Source organism: Amphibalanus amphitrite, unplaced genomic scaffold, assembly GCF_019059575.1.
Source record: "Amphibalanus amphitrite isolate SeventyFive unplaced genomic scaffold, NRLGWU_Aamphi_draft 000157F_arrow, whole genome shotgun sequence".
Classification (NCBI taxonomy): Eukaryota; Metazoa; Arthropoda; class Thecostraca; order Balanomorpha; family Balanidae; genus Amphibalanus; species Amphibalanus amphitrite.
In genome coordinates this window covers 494,016-512,066 of record NW_024881652.1, presented here as the reverse complement: position 1 = coordinate 512,066, position 18,051 = coordinate 494,016, and the positions used below count along the sequence as shown (strand labels likewise).

Sequence of the window (18,051 nt, the reverse complement as noted above, 5' to 3'; positions counted from 1 at the left end):
GATATAGACGTTTTAATAGCATATGCCTAACAAGTTTACCAAATAGAGATGTTTTTGTTCAGCAGTCATCGGTTCCAAAAAATATAAGTTCGAGATTCGTAAATACATTTCTAAAATTTCCCAAGATCATAGCGCTTCAAGATTTTGATAGGTAGTAGCGTTGACAATTTTGTAAATTTTGGTAAATGTTTTAGACACCGACGTAGTCTAGTTTTGGAGAAATATTACATTTAGTGGAACAGGGTGACCAAGGACACCAATGGCGGTGGTGCATTCAACATCAACTAAATGCAGTTTCCAACGCTTAAAAAGCAACAAAACTGACATAATCTGATAGAAAATTTAATTTTGATATTTATTGACCATGATGGAAGCCCCACATCACTGAAATTACTCGCCAATTCAGGGTAGAGCATTGGCAGGTCCGGTAGGCTGAACAGCTCAGAACCATGATAATTTCGAATTTGAATGAAAGAGTGTCGGCCTTTGATACTACTTTTTGTCCTTCAATTTTAATTTTTGATTGCGAAAAATTAATTTTGTCCATGAGCAATCTTTGCGTTTTAAGATATATAATTTTTGAAATGGCGGAGATAGCCAACAATTTATTTTCGTTAATGCTTCACAGGTTCACACATGACGTGCTCTGTGATCATTAATCAAAAATATATATACAAATCATAAAACTTATCGAAATTTGTTGCTTAGTTCCCTTTTTTAGACTTTAAAGGTCAGCTGAAAATAGTGGTCAAAATACCTTAGTGTTGTAATTTCGAACCGGTTTTACCTAGTTCTCTATATACCGTGCGTCTCAGCTGCGTCACCGCCGCTCACCCGTCTCAGCCGGTCGGAAACGGGAAGCTGAAATTGAGGGCCGCCATCAAAAATATATAGAGACAATACAAAGGGCTAACCGGTAAATGATGAAAAAAACATTCACCTCCCATGAAGTGCAACTACAAAGGTTGAATCACAAATATGGATCACACAAGAAGCGTCCACCAGACTAACCTGTCTCGGGAGGCCTCTGATCCTGTGACGGGCGAGTGTGCGGCAGCTGAAATGCCGGACTGCCGGATTGGCTCCGGCGGTCGACGGCTCAGCTGCGCCAGAGCCGCACACCCGCCTCCGTCAACCTGTCGGTGTAGTAAATGGACAAAATATTAATCAAGCTAATTTATGTATGATGTTCCCAGTTTCATGGCAAGTCACAATTATTTAGAATGAACGTAAGGTGGACTTGATAAGGCACAAAACTTGAAAGGGACCCGGGAAACGGGATACGGGAACGAAACAAGGGAACAGGACACGGAAACGGGGACACGGAAACGGGACACGGAAACCGGACACGGAAACAGACATACAAACAGGTCACGGGAACGGGACACGATAACCGGACAATTTGTAAAAAAAATAACAATAAGCAGATTCCGCTGGTGAACTCACGCCCGCTGGTGGTGGGCTTGGTCCTGAGGCCGGCGGTGCTGGTGATGGTGCTGCCAATGCTGGGACGGGAGCTGAAAGACAAGAGATGAATATCCAGCACCTTGCTATTGACAGTTGATTGTTTGTCAGTTACAATTTAGTGCCGAGCAAAAATCGCATATCGATGCAGTTCGTTATCTGTCACACAATCTACAAAGTCTTGAGTAATCTACAAAGTATAGGACGTCTACAAGATATCCTATCCTCGAGATCCTATCTTTGAATCAATATTGGAAATGCAGAATAGTAAAGCTTATGCCAAACGCTCAATAGGATCTTATTAAATTTTGAACTAAAACCGTCAAACTGCGCCACAAACGACTGAACAGAGCGTCACATTGGTCTCTGACCACCAGAGCGGTGTGTTGTATTTCACCGTCTCAGCTGCGCCGCCGCCGCCGCTCACCCGCCTCAGCCGGTCGGAAACGGGAAGCTGAAATTGAGGGCCGCCATCAAAAATAAATAGAGACAATACAAAGGTCTAACCGGTAAATGATGAAAAAAAACCATTCCCATACGCCGAGATATCCCTTTAGCATTATCCTAGCCGTGCGGGAAACATCTGCACGTGATCTTTCCTGCACTGTTTTCCGGCACGGGTTGATGACCTACAGTTCTGGTGATTTTTTGATAAAAATCTTTAAAAAGGTGATTTCAATAATTAAATTGTGAGTTTCTGAATAGATATTAAACGACGTATGGGAAATATCTTACTGAACTTGCTCTGGGAAGAAAAATGGAAACCTCGGTCTTCAAAAAAATCTCCGGCACTCGGCTACGCCTCGTGCCTACAATTTTTTAAAGACCTCGGTTTCCATTTTTCTTTCCCAGAGCCGTTCAGTAACATATATTCACCTCCCATGAAGTACAACTACAAAGGTTGAATCACAAATATGCATCACACAAGAAGTATCCCCCAGACTAACCTGTCTCGGGAGGCCTCTGATGCTGTGACGGGCGAGTGTGCGGCAGCTGAAATGCCGGACTGCCGGATTGGCTCCGGCGGTCGACGGCTCAGCTGCGCCAGAGCCGCACACCCGCCTCCGTCAACCTGCCGGTACAGTAAATGGACAAAATATTATTCAAGCTAATTTATGTATGATGTTCCTAGTTTCATGACTAGTCACAATTACTTAGAATGAACGTAAGGTGGACTTGATAAGGAACAAAACTGAAACGGGACACGGGAAACAGGACACGGAAGCGAAACAAGGGAACTGGACACGAAAACGGGACACGATAACCGGACAATTGGTAAAATCAATAAGCAGATTCCGCTGGTGAACTCACGCCCGCTGGTGGTGAGCTTGGTCCTGAGGCCGGCGGTGCTGGTGGTGGTGCTGCCAATGCTGGCAGGGGACCTGAAAGACGGTAGATGTATTACCAGAACCTAGATAATTGATTTGTGTTCAGTGGCAGCTTATTTAGGTGCAAAAAATCGCATACGTTAGAGCATTGTAATTCGTCACTTCTTACAAATGTATTTTATGAATCAATTTTCTACAGCACGTCTACTCGATATTCTCCTCGATATTCTATATACGACTGGATACTCGATACTAGAGATATAAATCACATACCAACTTTTTGGTATACCGATACCAAACCGATACCAACTTGGTATTTGGTATTTCAATCGTAATGTGTTTGGTATTTTGTTTGTATCATAAACCTTCACTAATGTATAAGAGGCTAAGAAATCGGAAAAAGTTGGTATTTCCCTCATTTCCCAAGTTGGTTTGTTTTCGGTATTTTCCCGTGGTTTTGGTTGGTATTTGGTTTGGTATCGGTATTCCGATTTTCCGTAATTGATATCACTACTCGATACGCAGAAGAATAAGGCATATGCCAAACTGAAACGTTATGCTAAAAGTAATTCGATGAAATTATTGCCTCAAAATGAAGTAAAACTCGATTTGTGCTATCACAAAACTCTTCAATCGTTCTCCAATTTCATATTTGACTCTTACCACCCGAGGAGCGGTGTGGTGTCTTTCACCTTCTCAGCTGCACCTGAAATGAGATAGCTAAAATAAATGTTTTCATTAGAGATCTATAATTTGGTGGATATGATTGAGAAATGGTATGATCAATAGCTTGCTTGTTATGAAGTAGGTATAGTTACAAAATAAATTCCGGAGCATCAAATCCTCTCCCCCTTCAAAAAAAAAGTCCCCCAGACTAACCTGTCTCGGGGAGGCCTCTCATGCTGTGACGGGCGAGTGTGCGGCAGCTGAAATGCCGGACTGCCGGATTGGCTCCGGTGGTCGACGGCTCAGCTGCGCCAGAGCCGCACACCCGCCTCCGTCAACCTGCCAGTGCAGTAAATGGACAGATGGTCATTCCAGATGATTTATGTATGGTGTTTTTATATTCATGTAGTCAACATTATTTAGCCCTCGCCGGCCGAGGGGGGGGGGGGGCGGGTGCCGCCCCCCCCCCATAGGGTTTTTTTTTCGCGATAGCTCCGAGCACGCTGGCGATAGAGAGCTGAAACTTGGCATACCTGACCTTTGATTCAAGCCGGATCTTTTGACACCAACCGCATTTTTGGGTCAGGTCAGGTCACTGACCTATGACGTCATAAGTGAACCTATGCACGGTCTTCATATGTCGCAACTTCGCAACGCCCTCACTGCCAGAGGAAATGTCACAGGGAAATGAAACTTGCAGGATCTAGTATCCATTATAGGTAAGTCTCACAACTTGTATATCTCGGATTTTTCCTAAAGGTCATATGAGGTCAGGTCATTTTCGTGACCTCACCATTATAACTTATAATGGTGAGGTCATGAAAATGACGAAAATGACTTATAATTTATAAGTCAATGGGGAAAAATGAAATCTGCTATTCTGGCGCCGGGAACGATCTCTAACTATCTCAAGCACACAGAATCGTGATTTGATGCACTCCTTGCAAGGTTAGATGCGTCACTTTTGCAATGTTGACCTAACGTGACGTCGTTTATGACGTCATCAAGGTCATATTAGTTTTTCGTCAATAACTCTTGATCAAATTGAGCTAGCGAGTCGGGAAAGCAACCAATGGATTCAGGAAGACATACCGATTCGAATGATATGCGACGTGACCTCTTTTGACCAACTTCGTGACCTGAGGGTGCTGACCTGACCTTGACCTGAGGTCAACACCCCAAGTTGACCTGACCCGGACAAAAAGTATATCAATCGACGCGCCTGAGCGAGGCAAACAAGATGCTGCCAAAATTGGCGCTCTGCGGCCGTTTTTGCGAAGTTATTCACCAAAAACTGAACCGTACGTTGGGGCACTTGACCTGACCTCAGAGGTCACCGATTGACCTAGGACCTTAAAATCGGGTACCAATCTCTGCGTCTCGTAACGGCGCACACGCTCGTTTTTTCCGCGACACGCTAGCTCCACCAGGGGCGAAACGGCGAGGGCGGGTCGTACCCGCCCCCCACCCCCCCCACGGCCGGCGCGTATGTAGAAAACCAATAGGTCCGGCGAGGGTTAGAATAAACGTAAGGTGGACTTGATAATGCACAAAACTGAAACGGGACACGGAAAAGGTACACGGGAACGGGACACGATAACCGGTCAATTGGTAAAACAAAAAACAATAAGCAGATTCCGCTGGTGTACTCACGCCCGCTGGTGGTGGGCTTGGTCCTGAGGCCGGCGGTGCTGGTGATGGTGCTGCCAATGCTGGCAGAGAACCTGAAAGACGATAGTTGTATTACCAGCACCTAGACAATTGACTTGTGTTTAGTGGCAGCTTATTTCTTTGCAAAAAAGGCGAATCGAATGGTGCTGTTTTTGTTTCCGTACGAGGTCTAGAACTTCCAATTTTTTTTTTCTCAAAAGTTTTGTTTGTAGTGACTTCATAAAATTTTAAATAACTCCCACATTTTTGAACCGATTCTTCTAAAAATTGGTATTTAGGTGCACATAGACCACTTCTCTGACATATATTCCGTTTTTTTTTATTCACTCAAAATTTTGGAATTTATAATTATTTTCCCAAAAAAGTAAGTTTTTTGAAGAAAAAAATGGGCAAAAATCCAACATTTTCAAAAAACCGAGATAGCCATTTGATAGACAAAACAGAACCACGTATAACCTTTTTTTGTTACGTCTTAATTCCTTTAAACCCGCGCCCCGTAGGGGGGGGCCGAAACGGCCCCCCCCCTGTCCTTTTCGGTCAATATCTCCTAAACGGCTGGAGATATCGCCACCAAACTTTCAGGACCCCTCCGGGCATCAATTTTACACATTGTGACCAAAAATTTTCCAGAGGCTGTGATAGGTTGGCCACAAATGACGTCAGAATGACGTCATGTTCTGTCATTTTCGACCGAAAAAAGACCTTCGCGAGAAGACCTGTCAGGCCTACAGCTTTGAAGATACAGAAAAATGATCAACACATAAAAGGTGTAGAATTGAAAGGGCTACAAAACTGCTATCTCGGATTTTTGAAATTTTTGAGTTTTGATCCCCAAAATCAAAAAAGCATTTTTTTGGATATATTAGCCGAAAAATCCAAAAAGTTTTTTGAGTTTCGAAAAAACCGGAATATATGTGATAGTACCTACCGTCTTCTATCTACATACCCAATTTCAGATCGATACCTCGTTTTTTGGCCAAGTTATAGCGAAAAAACTGTTCAAAAATGATGACGTCAAATGTTCAAACTCAATTTTTGGCAATTCTAGAACTCGTAGAGCAAAACAAAGACCACCATTAGACTCCCCGTGAAGAGCTGCATCGAATGGATACCCATTTTATGCAAAAATATCAACTTTGAAATTTGACCTAATTTGACCTGACCTTGACCTGACCTTCACCAAAACGTGACCTAGGCTGGCCCCAAAGGCTGCTTAACCCACATAATCGCATTTGTCATGTAAAATGGACCATAAAACATGTATCACACGACACATTCATATTGTGACCCCCGGTGACCTGACCTCGCTGTGACCTGACCTGGTATCAGTGACCTCAGATAGCAAAGTATGTATTTGACGAACAATATACCATCGATGGTTTTCAATAAATTACCAATTTACTTGATTTCACAGCACATTTCTTGAATTGCCTGTGAACGGTGAAAATCTGACCTTTGACCTGACCTGTGACGTCATCGGTTTGACCTAGGTCAATGAAATTTGGTCACAAGGTAGTTCCCGGGTAGGGCTATCAAAAGCCGTTTGAATTTTGAAAATCGGCCGGTAACTTTCCGAGATCTTAGGGGGGGGGCCGAAACGCCCCCCCCCCTACGGGTGGTAGGGTCCGCCGGTAGCCCTACGGGGCGCGGGTTATTAAAAATGAAGATGTTAGCAGCGTTTGAAATTTTGCCGTTTTTGAGGCGAAAATGGCGAACATGACGTCACTAAAACGTCAATTTCTCAAAACACTTCCGACGGATTTCGCTCAAATTTTCCGGGAACGTGTCATATTATAGTACGATAAGGTACTGAAAGTTTGACGTTGCTGGCGTAACGCGTTTAGAAGTTATTGGCGAGAAACGGGAGGAGGGGTGGGGTGGGGGGCAGATTCTGCCCCCCCCCCCCCCCCCCAGCGGGGCGCGGGTTAATGAAATTATTGCCTCAAAATGGAGTAAAACTCCACTTGTGCTATCACAACACTCTTAAATCGTTCTCCAATTTCACATTTGACTCTTACCACCCGAGGAGCGATGTGGCGACTGTCACTTCTCAGCTGCACCTGAAATGAGATAGCTAAAATAAATGTTTTCATTAGATATCTTTAAATTTAATGGTATGGTAACGGTAAATTTAATGGTTTAATGGTTTTGAGAAATGGCATGATCAACAGCTTGCTTGTTATCAAGTACAGCTCCAAATTAATTCCAGAGCATCAATTCCCCTCCCCAAAAAAACGTTCCCCGAGACTAACCTGTCTCGGGAGGCCTCTGATCCTGTGACGGGCGAGTGTGCGGCAGCTGAAATGCCGGACTGCCGGATTGGCTCCGGCGGTCGACGGCTCAGCTGCGCCAGAGCCGCACACCCGCCTCCGTCAACCTGCCGGTACAGTAAATGGACAGATGGTTACTCCAGCTGATGTATCTATGATATGACCGGCATGTTTCTAGTTGTATTTACTTATTTTTCACGTAAAGGGGACTAAATAAAAAAGGTACACGGGGACGGGACACGGAACGGAACACAGGATATTGACACATAAAAATATGTGTATGTTACAGGCAATGTGTGGAATCAGGCATTCTATAGAATGCCTGACCGACCAGGCATTCTATAGAATCCCTAGGTATTCTACACATTTTCGATGCATTTTAACCCTAGAACGCCTAGGGCGGGGGTTGTATCAACCCCCCCTGAGGTTTTTTCGAAGTGCACGCTAAACGGCTTGTCGTAGCGGGCTGAAATTTTCAATACCCTCTGGGGCAACCTTTGCGCATCTTTTGGCGAAAAAAAAATTGATCGGGTCATGTCAGGTCACGGAGTTATGACGTCATAAGAGGTACAGCCTCCGGCCGACAGTTACCAAACGTGTGCGCCGAATCCCTAGGTTTTCTGCCGGTGATACCCACATTGTTTGATGGATCATGATGAAACTTCCCATGCATGTTGGGGCAAGCATTGGCTATCGTGTGGTGCAAGAAAATTGACCGGGTCAGGTCAGGTCACGGAGCTATGACGTCACAAGAGGAACAGCGTCCGGTACTATTTTTGAAAAGCGCCCGAACCACTATTTTGCTAATTCTTGTCACCTCAATGGGAATATGCAGCAATATTAGCTTCTACAGGGAGCAAATGGACCTCCCAAATCCAAAAATACAATCAGATTTCAAAAATTTAAATTTTGATTTTTCGAATTTCTGCCGCCGACTGTGACCTTGCCGCCTTCCGGCGCTCCCAACGCGCCATTTTTTGAGCTAGGGAAACGAAATACATACCAAACGATAGAGAATTGATCAAGGAACACGATAGTGAAGGTTTCAAGTCGATATCTCCCACCGTTTTGCCGCAATCGCCGCGGAAAGTTGAAAAAGTTTGATGTTTTCGGAAAATTTGACCTTTGACCGGTCATAAGTAGGTCAAATGTTGACCTAGGACCAAAAAATATACCACCAATCGCGAGATCTCGTTGAGAGCAATCCGTTGTTTTTTTCCGCTAAGCTCTACGACCTTCCGTTTCGAAACGCCAGGGGGGGGGGGTCGTAACAACCCCCCCCCCCCTGGTCGTTCGTGTTATGAGAAATGGCCTGGTCGTGCGAGGGTTAAGACAAATGAAGTCCGATTTAAAACAGTTGATTCCTGAAATAAAACAATTGACAGGTGGATTAAAACACGTGACATTCAGCTTAAAACAACTGACATGCTATTTAAAATAAATGACAAGCAAATTAATATAAATGACATGCAATTTAACCCGGCAGTTGCTGGGGTATTTCGCCACCCACCCTTTGCTGGGGGGGGGGGGGGGGGCGTTAAACGCCCCCAGCCGATAACTCGAGAACCAATAGGCGCAGCGAAACGCACGAGGCGGCAAACGAAAGAGCGCGACGAGACGCTTCAGATGAGTACTTTAAAGTTGAATTTTGAGGTCACAGGTCGGGTCAAGGTCAGGTCAAACACCTGAAATCGGGCTTTCAGTAGCATAGACTTCAGGACTTCGCAATGGGCGCCTCTCGCCATAAACTCTGTCAAAACGGAGCACAATCCATCTTATAAGGCCTACAAGAGTGTCAGCTTCATATAGGGGTCAGTCAAGCATAGGTCAGGGTCAAGGTCAGGTCAACCGGGTAGGCACATATCCCCGAAAATCAAAACTGATATTCGCAGCCTGTGACACATGTTTTATAGGTAATTTGGAGCGTAGAACACGATGGTGACATTCATTTTATCATATGTGTACGTGTTTGGCTAAAAAAGTTCAATTTAAGAAATTCATGTATCATGGTCGTGAAGTAGTCACGAGAAATTGCCAAGATTCAGTTCAAGATTTTGGAAAATGCGGAACGATAATCAATAATCGAAGATAGCCATTTGATTGATCATGGTATTGGCAGTCTAATGGCGTTTACGGCATGTCTGTATGTCTATTCTGTGATTTTAATATGATTTTTTGAACATATGCCGTTTTTGGTCGAAAACTCAGAAATCATGACGTCACTAAAACCTCGATATCTCAAAAAATTTCCGACCGAATTTTTTGAAACTTTGTCAAAATAAACTTCAATCAATTCCCTACAGGTATCCAAAATGTGGCGCGCCTGCGGCGCGCCGTTTTTATGCTATGGGCCGGCGAAAAAAGTGGGGGCGTTTAACGCCCCCCCCCCAGCAACTCGCGGGTTAATCATACAATTTTAGTTCTTAAAGCTATGTTGAATAATCACGTTTTAGTGCAAATAAAATAAATAAAGTGTTCGACCACATGTTTGCAATTGACAGTTCGTAGAATTTTAACATATGCTTCATTGGATTAAAAATTCAAAATGACTGATTGGCGTTAGAGCTTCCATACGATGACATTGAGTCCTCTACTACACTGTCCTTCTCCGTCTTAACCCGCGTCCCGCTGGGGGTCCTGGATTTCCACGCCCTGCTGGGGAGGGGGGTGTTTTGAACACCCTTCCCCTTCTAACTCGGCTCCTGGGCCAAGTAGCGATACGCGGAAGGCAGTGTGCGAGAGAGCGACAAAACAAAATGACGGAACTACTTCAGTCACTTTTTGCTCAAAGGTCAGTCAGGTCACCAGAGGTCATTGTAGGCCAAATGTTGCAGATTCTCAGGTCAAATGTCAATAATTTTTAGAAGCCGACACATAACTCGGGAACCAAGAGAGCTACAGCACCGAGGAAAGGTGCATTTGATAGCCCACTTAACGCTCTCTCTGAATATTTTTCCCATATATGATCTAACGTCAACGTTCTAGCCTGCAGGTGGCAAAAACTGCCAAAATGGACGATTTTGGCGTTTTTTTGCACTTTCTTTTGACTCGAGCTTTGCACGAGCTAAACTTTACCTGCATCGTGTTCCTCTCGTCAAGACGCGTCGAATGAACTATAAGTTGACCTTGAAACGTCAAATTGAACAATGACCTCAGGCCAAGGTCTTGACCTGACCGGAAAGGGTCATGTTGCGTATCAGCCGATTCGTATGGTGGAGCTTACAAATCTAAGGCGTTTTCATGACTCTAACTTGCCTCCATCCAAAGTTATTTGCTAAAACCTGCTAGATACCCTTCGTGACCTGACATGACCTCACGGGCATAAACAGGGGTCACGGGTGCTATGTATTTTTATGTTCATTGGGTCAACTGTCAACGTTACTTGTAAATTGTAATTCGGTGTTTGAAAGTGTTTAAATGACTTTCGTCCAAAAGAGGCGTCTTTCAATTTTCTCCCTACAAATAATCATGTAGTCGAACACAACATTTTGTCCATTTGCAGTAGAACATAATTATTCAGCATAGCTTTACGTAGGGTAGCCTGGGGCAAGACGCCCCAGATAATTTATTTTGCTATATAACTTTTGTCCCACATCACCTGGAAGGCCAAATTTGTGCTCAATGCATTCTTTGGACATTTTACTTTAGATTCCACCCCTCAAATTCATTCACATATGATCGGACTCCCAGGTAGGAAGTGATTTGTGAAGCAACTGCAAATGAGGCATTTTGCCCCAACCCCAGGGCAAAACGCCCCACGGCCTGGGGCAAGAAGCCCCATACTCTAGATTAAAGATTAAACATGCTAGTTGACTAAATCTTGAATGAGAGGTCCGTTACACCATGGGAGGCACGGCACTGAAGCTAGCACCTTCCATCCTATCAGGTGTTCACCTATGACACTATTGTATGAGCAGGTTTTCCACCTGCCTCATAAGGCCAAATAATAAATTATTTCAATGCAAATGTTAATAGAATACTTCCTTTGCCATCCAGTTGCTGAGAAAAGTACATATAGATGCATAGAAACTTACTGTTCGCCAGCTACCGAACATTAGGAAGTGGGTAGTCCGAACAACACATGAGGTAAAACGCCCCATGGGGCTTTTTGCCCCACGACCTACTGGGGCGTTTTACCCCATCACGTAGTTCGGTCAGAGAACAGCGCCTTGCACTCCAGCAAGACATATTTTAACACGAACCAACCCGGCATCATAAGCGTTAGACAATAGTTGTTCAAAATACATAAAAGTCGTTAACTTGATGTGGACCATAAAATAACGCCATGATGCATAATCTGACAACAAAACATAAAAATCACTCGAAAAACACATTTTTGGCTATATCTCCCTAAAGAGTCGTCAAAATTTCTTTCCAGTCTGCTCATATAATGATCATATAGTGCACGTTTTATTGAAGAGAGGATGCTTCCCCGGAACCTTCCCACTTCCGAGAAACATCGGTGAGGCGTTTTACCTCGGCGGGGCGACTTGCCCCGGTCTACCCTACCTATATTTGTATGATTGAATTGCATGTCATTTATATTAATTTGCTTTTCATTTATTTTAAATCGCGTGTCAGTTGTTTTAAGCTGAATGTCACGTGTTTTAGCGCGCCTGTCAATTGTTTTAATTCAGAAATCAACTGTTTTAAATTGGACTTCATTTGTCTTAAAATGCATCGAAAATGGTGTATAGAATCCCTGACTGCTTGGGCATTTTATAGAATGCCTGGCTTAAGCTCCCAGGCATTCTATAGAATGCCTAAGTATTTTGATTGTCCGAAACACACTTCGAAAATTAGGGGTCAGTGGCAGTAATGCTATTTGTTTACCTAATTTTCATTGTTGGCCTAGGCCGGTCGTCACCTCACACCATTTCAGGGCAATGAGCTGAGAGGAAGCGAGGGAGGTATTGGGCTATGCCGACCACCAAATGGTGCGCCGCAAGCAGCAGCTGATCCAATTCCGTTGGCACGGGAGAGCCACGGCGCAAGGCACGCGGGAGAGTCACAGGCCAACCAGTCGCTTAAACGGTTACCCTCGGAGGATTATGCTGCTACAGATACGAAGCTGCATTAGAAGAGTGTTGGCTGGGAGGGTGGACCGTAGGCTTGAATCGAAAGTGACTGCGAATGACGATGGCTTTGTTCTGATGTTAGAAATGAAGGTGAAAAATACACCAAAGGTCACATTTTATGTCGTCATAAGCACTTTGTGTAACGACTCTCAATATACATACATGGACAGCTCAACCTACACCGTAATGTCAAGGAATAACCTGAATAAATGGTTCATTATTCCACGTCTGGGCGGTGGCCCGGCCGTAACAAGAGCCGGATTAGGTGTTGTTCGATCTCCCCTTCCAGCTTGACTTCTGGGCCATGCGGTATTCGAAAGGTCGTCAAAGACTCAAAATTATGAAATTTTACTTTAGTTCTTCTTTGGCAATGTTCGAAAGGGTGCCATTTCTAAAACAAATAGCTAAGCCATTTTTAGGTCAGCCCAATTTTTGTCCATTTTTGGCTCGTAGCCGTTTTCTCCAGTTTGACCTTAAATCAATTCCTTAGAAGGCAAACACCTCCAAAAATGGACGATTTGTCAATTTTTTCTGTGTAATTTTTTTACCAAAGGCGTTTCCGATATTGACATTACCACCATCGTCTTTCTAGCGTTAAGATAAATACTCTGTACTCTCAGAATGAAATCCTGATACAATTTGACCTAATAAGGTCAGATTGAATACCTGACCGGAAAATTTGACTGAATGAACATTTGACTGAATGAACATAAATAGCTGAACGCAAGGTAGCCTGGCAGAAAATAACTTAATGTTACATGTCGGTCTGTGCTCATAATCTTATACAACATACACTTATATGTTGGAAAGATTCGTGTATTTCCTAGGCATTCTATATATTGCCTGAAAATCAGGCATTCTTTAGAATGCCTAGGGATTCTATAGAATCCCTGGTGGGTCAGGCATTCTATAGAATACCTAGGGATTCTATAGAATGCCTGGTCGGTCAGGCATTCTATAGAATGCCTAGGCATTCTATAGAATGCCTGATTCCACACATTGCCTGTAACATGTACATCAATAAGCTGATTCCGCTGGTGAACTCACGCCCGCTGGTGGTGGGCTTGGTCCTGAGGCCGGCGGTGCTGGTGGCGGTGCTGCCAATACTGGCAGGGGATCTGAAATATATAAATATTTAGCACTTGCACCATTTGTAGGTATACATCGTAACTCGTACAGTTTTTTATTCTTAAAAGACAACTGGCCTAGGTAGGTATCGCTTGCAAGACTCCTCACAATATTTCTAAGATGAAGGTAGAAATAAACTAACACTAAGCATACACAAAGCTGTTTGAGATAACTATCAAATCCTTTTTCAATGTATTGATAACACATACACAATTCATGCGTGTCTGTCCACTGTCAGTACAATACTAAAACACTCACGGAGGCTGGTGGTGGAGATCCCGGAGCCGGTGGTGCTGGTGGTGGTGATGGTGATGGCTGGTGGTGATGGTGGACCTAAAATAGATGGTAATTTTCATCAATACTTGAGCATATTTTCATTTATTTTGCTGAGATTCTGTAGAAAACTTAACGCTTAACAGTCGGGAGATAAATGACCTCAGTTTTGACGTAACAGCCAAACATTTATGAGGATGTGTTTGTTTCGTCGTAACGAACCTCAGCCTGCTAATAAAACAAACACGCAAACAAACAAACAAGCAATCAAATAAACAAACAAACAAACAAACAAACAAACAAACAAACAAACAAACAAACAAACAAACAAACAAACAAACAAACAAACAAACAAACAAACAAACAAACAAACACGCAGTCGATATTCTAACGTTAGTTGAAACATACAAACTGAAACAACACAAAGGTCAAAGGTTTGGAAAAGGGGAATATTTCTGGAGCTGCACCTACCTGCCGGTGTCGGACTTGGTGCTGAGGCTGGTGGTGCTGGTGGTGCTGGTGGTGGTGCTGGTGGTGGATGGTCTGAAAGGAAAGAAATACAAATTAACCGCAAATAGATGCAACTGTTCAGAAATACAATGGGTTCACCTCTGAACCAGTCTAATGGTCAGAAACAAAAAATTCATGACGAAGTCCGTAATCAATATTTGAGTGAGGATAGTAGGTACTGCAGTTCTTCCATTGCATTGATTGTGAAGCAGAAATTACTGACAAAATATCATGTGCAGCATAGGAAAAAAGTTTTTCGTTTTCAGTTTCAATCAAAGATCAGCCACTCACGGAGGCTGGTGGAGGACTTGATCCCGGAGCCGATGGTGCTGGTGGCGGTGCTGGACGCTGGTGATGGTGGTGGACCTAAAATAATACAAAGGTTTCAATTATTAGGTACGTAGAGACCAATTAGCGCCGCATATAATACAGATATAGTAAAACTGCTAATCACACAACATTTATTACTGAAATTGGTTTGACATTACATACGTAATGTCAAATAGGCCTAGGTATATTGTACCAATTTCTTCTTTTATTTTGATAAAAATCCCGTAAAAAAACAAAAAATGATAATTGTGGTTATTTGACGCAGAAACCCGACCATTCATAACAAAATGAAAAGTCAGAACTGATCGTCTGGCAGTTGAAAAAAAATCATTTAGATAAAATTTGTATCCTATCAACATTCATTACAATTGCCAAATATTTTATTTCCTATTGACGAGTAAAGCGGGCGACAATGTGCCCGCCGATATCGCGTCTGTACTCACGGAGGCTGGTGGCGGGCTTGGTGCTGAGGCCGGTGGTGCTGGTGGTGGTGATGGTTGATGGTCTGGAAAAGAATCAGCACATGTTGAGTTTTAATTGCTATTCATTGTAAGAAAATATAGCTTCACTACTTTTCTTAACCCTCGCACGACCAGGCCATTTCTCATAACACGAACGACCAGGGGGGGGGGGGTTGTTACGACCCCCCCTGGCGTTTCGAAACGGAAGGTCGTAGAGCTTAGCGGAAAAAACCAACGGATTGCTCTCAACGAGATCTCGCGATTGGTGGTATATTTTTTGGTCCTAGGTCAACATTTGACCTACTTATGACCGGTCAAAGGTCAAATTTTCGGAAAAATCTAACTTTTTCAGATTTCCGCGCCGATTGCGGCAAAACGGTAAGAGATATCGACTTGAAACCTTCACTATCGTGATCCTTGATCAATTCTCTATCGTTTGGTGCGTATTTCGATGTCATAACTCTAAAAATGATGCGTTGGGAGCATCGGAAGTCTGCAAGGTCATTTGTGCATTGGGTCACGTCAGGCGTGTGACGTCACTGACCTGACCCTGACCCAAAATGAACTACAAGAAACAACCGACGATGCCTGAAATGGATAGCAAATTCGAATTCAGGGCATCAAAATACCCCGAAAAGGCATACAAGTGCAAGAAGTCATTACAGGTCAACCGAGGTCACTGACCTGACCTTGACCTTTAGTAACCTTGAAAAGGTCAACGGACATTGTGCCAATGTCAAATCAGCCAGTTATGGTTCTAAAACAATCCATCAGTGTGTCAGGTCAGTCGGCATTTATACCAATGTGAAGCAATCTCCAATTTAGCGTAAATCTGGCCGGAGGTTGTTCCCTTTATGACGTCATAACTCCGTGACCTGACATGACCCGATCAATTTTTTTTCGGCAAAAGATGCGCAAAGGTTGCCCCAGAGGGTATTGAAAATTTCAGCCCGCTACGACAAGCCGTTTAGCGTGCACTTCGAAAAAACCTCAGGGGGGGGGGGGTTGATACAACCCCCCCCCCCTAGGCGTTCTAGGGTTAACAGGTTTTACGATCATTAGCATTCCTGATGGAATATTTGTTACAGTACAATGTATAGCCTATCGTAATAGATTTGGTGATGAAAAAACAAACTAAAAATGTGCCTCGAACTTACGACCAAAATCAAATACCTCCAATTTTAAAGTCAATATGTGATAAGACACTTACGGACGATGGTGACGGGCTTGGTGCTGAGGCCGGTGGTGCTGGTGGTGGTGCTGGTTGATGATCTATAAGCGAAAGAATACAAATTGACCGTAAACCGCTGTAACTGTAATAAAATACAGTGGATACACCTCTCAACCAGTCCAAACGTCAGCAAAATCCTGACGGAATCCGTTGTCAGCGTTTTATTATTATATTTTATTATTACAGCGTTTTACTTTATTATACCTACATATTATTCTTCCTATTGATCTGATTATGAAGAAGAAATTACCGAAAAAAAATATCCTATGTAACATAGCGAGAAGAACAAGTTTTACGTTTTCAGGTTTCAATAAAAAATCAGACACTCACGGAGGCTGGTGGTGGGCCTGGTCCCGGAGCCGATGGTGCTGGTGGCGGTGCTGGACGCTGGTGATGGTGGTGGACCTAAAATAATACAAAGGTTTCAATTATTAGGTACGTAGAGACCAACTAGCGCCGCATATAATACAGATATAGTAAAACTGCTAATCACACAACATTTATTACTGAAATTGGTTTGACATTACATACGTAATGTCAAATAGGCCTAGGTATATTGTACCAATTTTTTCTTTTATTTTGATAAAAATCCCGTAAAAAAAAAACAAAAAAATGATAATTGTGGTTATTTGACGCAGAAACCCGACCATTCATAACAAAATGAAAAGTCAGAACTGATCGTCTGGCAGTTGAAAACAATCATTTAGATAAAATTTGTATCCTATCAACATTCATTACAATTGCCAAATATTTTATTTCCTATTGACGAGTAAAGCGGGCGACAATGTGCCCGCCGATATCGCGTCTGTACTCACGGAGGCTGGTGGCGGGCTTGGTGCTGAGGCCGGTGGTGCTGGTGGTGGTGATGGTTGATGGTCTGGAAAAGAATCAGCACATGTTGAGTTTTAATTGCTATTCATTGTAAGAAAATATAGCTTCACTTCTTTTCTTAACAGGTTTTACGATCATTAGCATTCCTGATGGAATATTTGTTACAGTACAATGTATAGCCTATCGTAATAGATTCGGTGATGAAAAAACAAACTAAAAATGTGCCTCGAACTTACGACCAAAATCAAATACCTCCAATTTTAAAGTCAATATGTGATAAGACACTTACGGACGATGGTGACGGGCTTGGTGCTGAGGCCGGTGGTGCTGGCGGTGGTGCTGGTTGATGATCTATAAGCGAAAGAATACAAATTGACCGTAAACCGCTGTAACTGTAATTAAATACAGTTGATTCACCTCTCAACCAGTCCAAATCCTGACGGAATCCGTTGTCAGCGTTTTATTATTATATTTTATTATTACAGCGTTTTACTTTATTATACCTACATATTATTCTTCCTATTGATCTGATTATGAAGAAGAAATTACCGAAAAAAAATATCCTATGTAACATAGCGAGAAGAACAAGTTTTACGTTTTCAGGTTTCAATAAAAAATCAGACACTCACGGAGGCTGGTGGTGGGCCTGGTTCCGGAGCCGGTGGTGCTGGTGATGGTGATGGTGCTGGTGTTGGTGCTGGTGATGGCTGGTGGTGATGGCAGACCTGAAATAATATAAACGATTGAATTATTGTACATGACAGACCAAATAATCACCTTATCATACAGACAGAGCGGTAGCACTGTCTA

The 18,051-nt window shown here is 43.2% G+C and overlaps 2 long non-coding RNA genes across 2 annotated transcripts in view; both read right to left on the bottom strand.

Moving 5' to 3' along the window:
* LOC122383171 overlaps positions 1-13,595 on the bottom strand; it is a 35,060-nt gene extending 21,465 nt beyond the window's left edge. The window contains exons 1-3 of the long non-coding RNA XR_006256790.1: positions 13,525-13,595; positions 7,382-7,506; positions 3,456-3,498 (exon numbers count right to left, since the gene is read on the bottom strand). This is a non-coding gene — a long non-coding RNA (uncharacterized LOC122383171). The remainder of the gene's footprint in view (positions 1-3,455; positions 3,499-7,381; positions 7,507-13,524) is intronic.
* On the bottom strand, positions 808-1,516 carry LOC122383173. Its single transcript, XR_006256792.1, has 3 exons — positions 1,447-1,516; positions 1,012-1,136; positions 808-861 (listed from the first exon to the last, which is right to left on the bottom strand). It is a non-coding gene; the product is annotated as an uncharacterized LOC122383173 (long non-coding RNA).
* Positions 13,596-18,051: the final 4,456 nt, after the last annotated feature.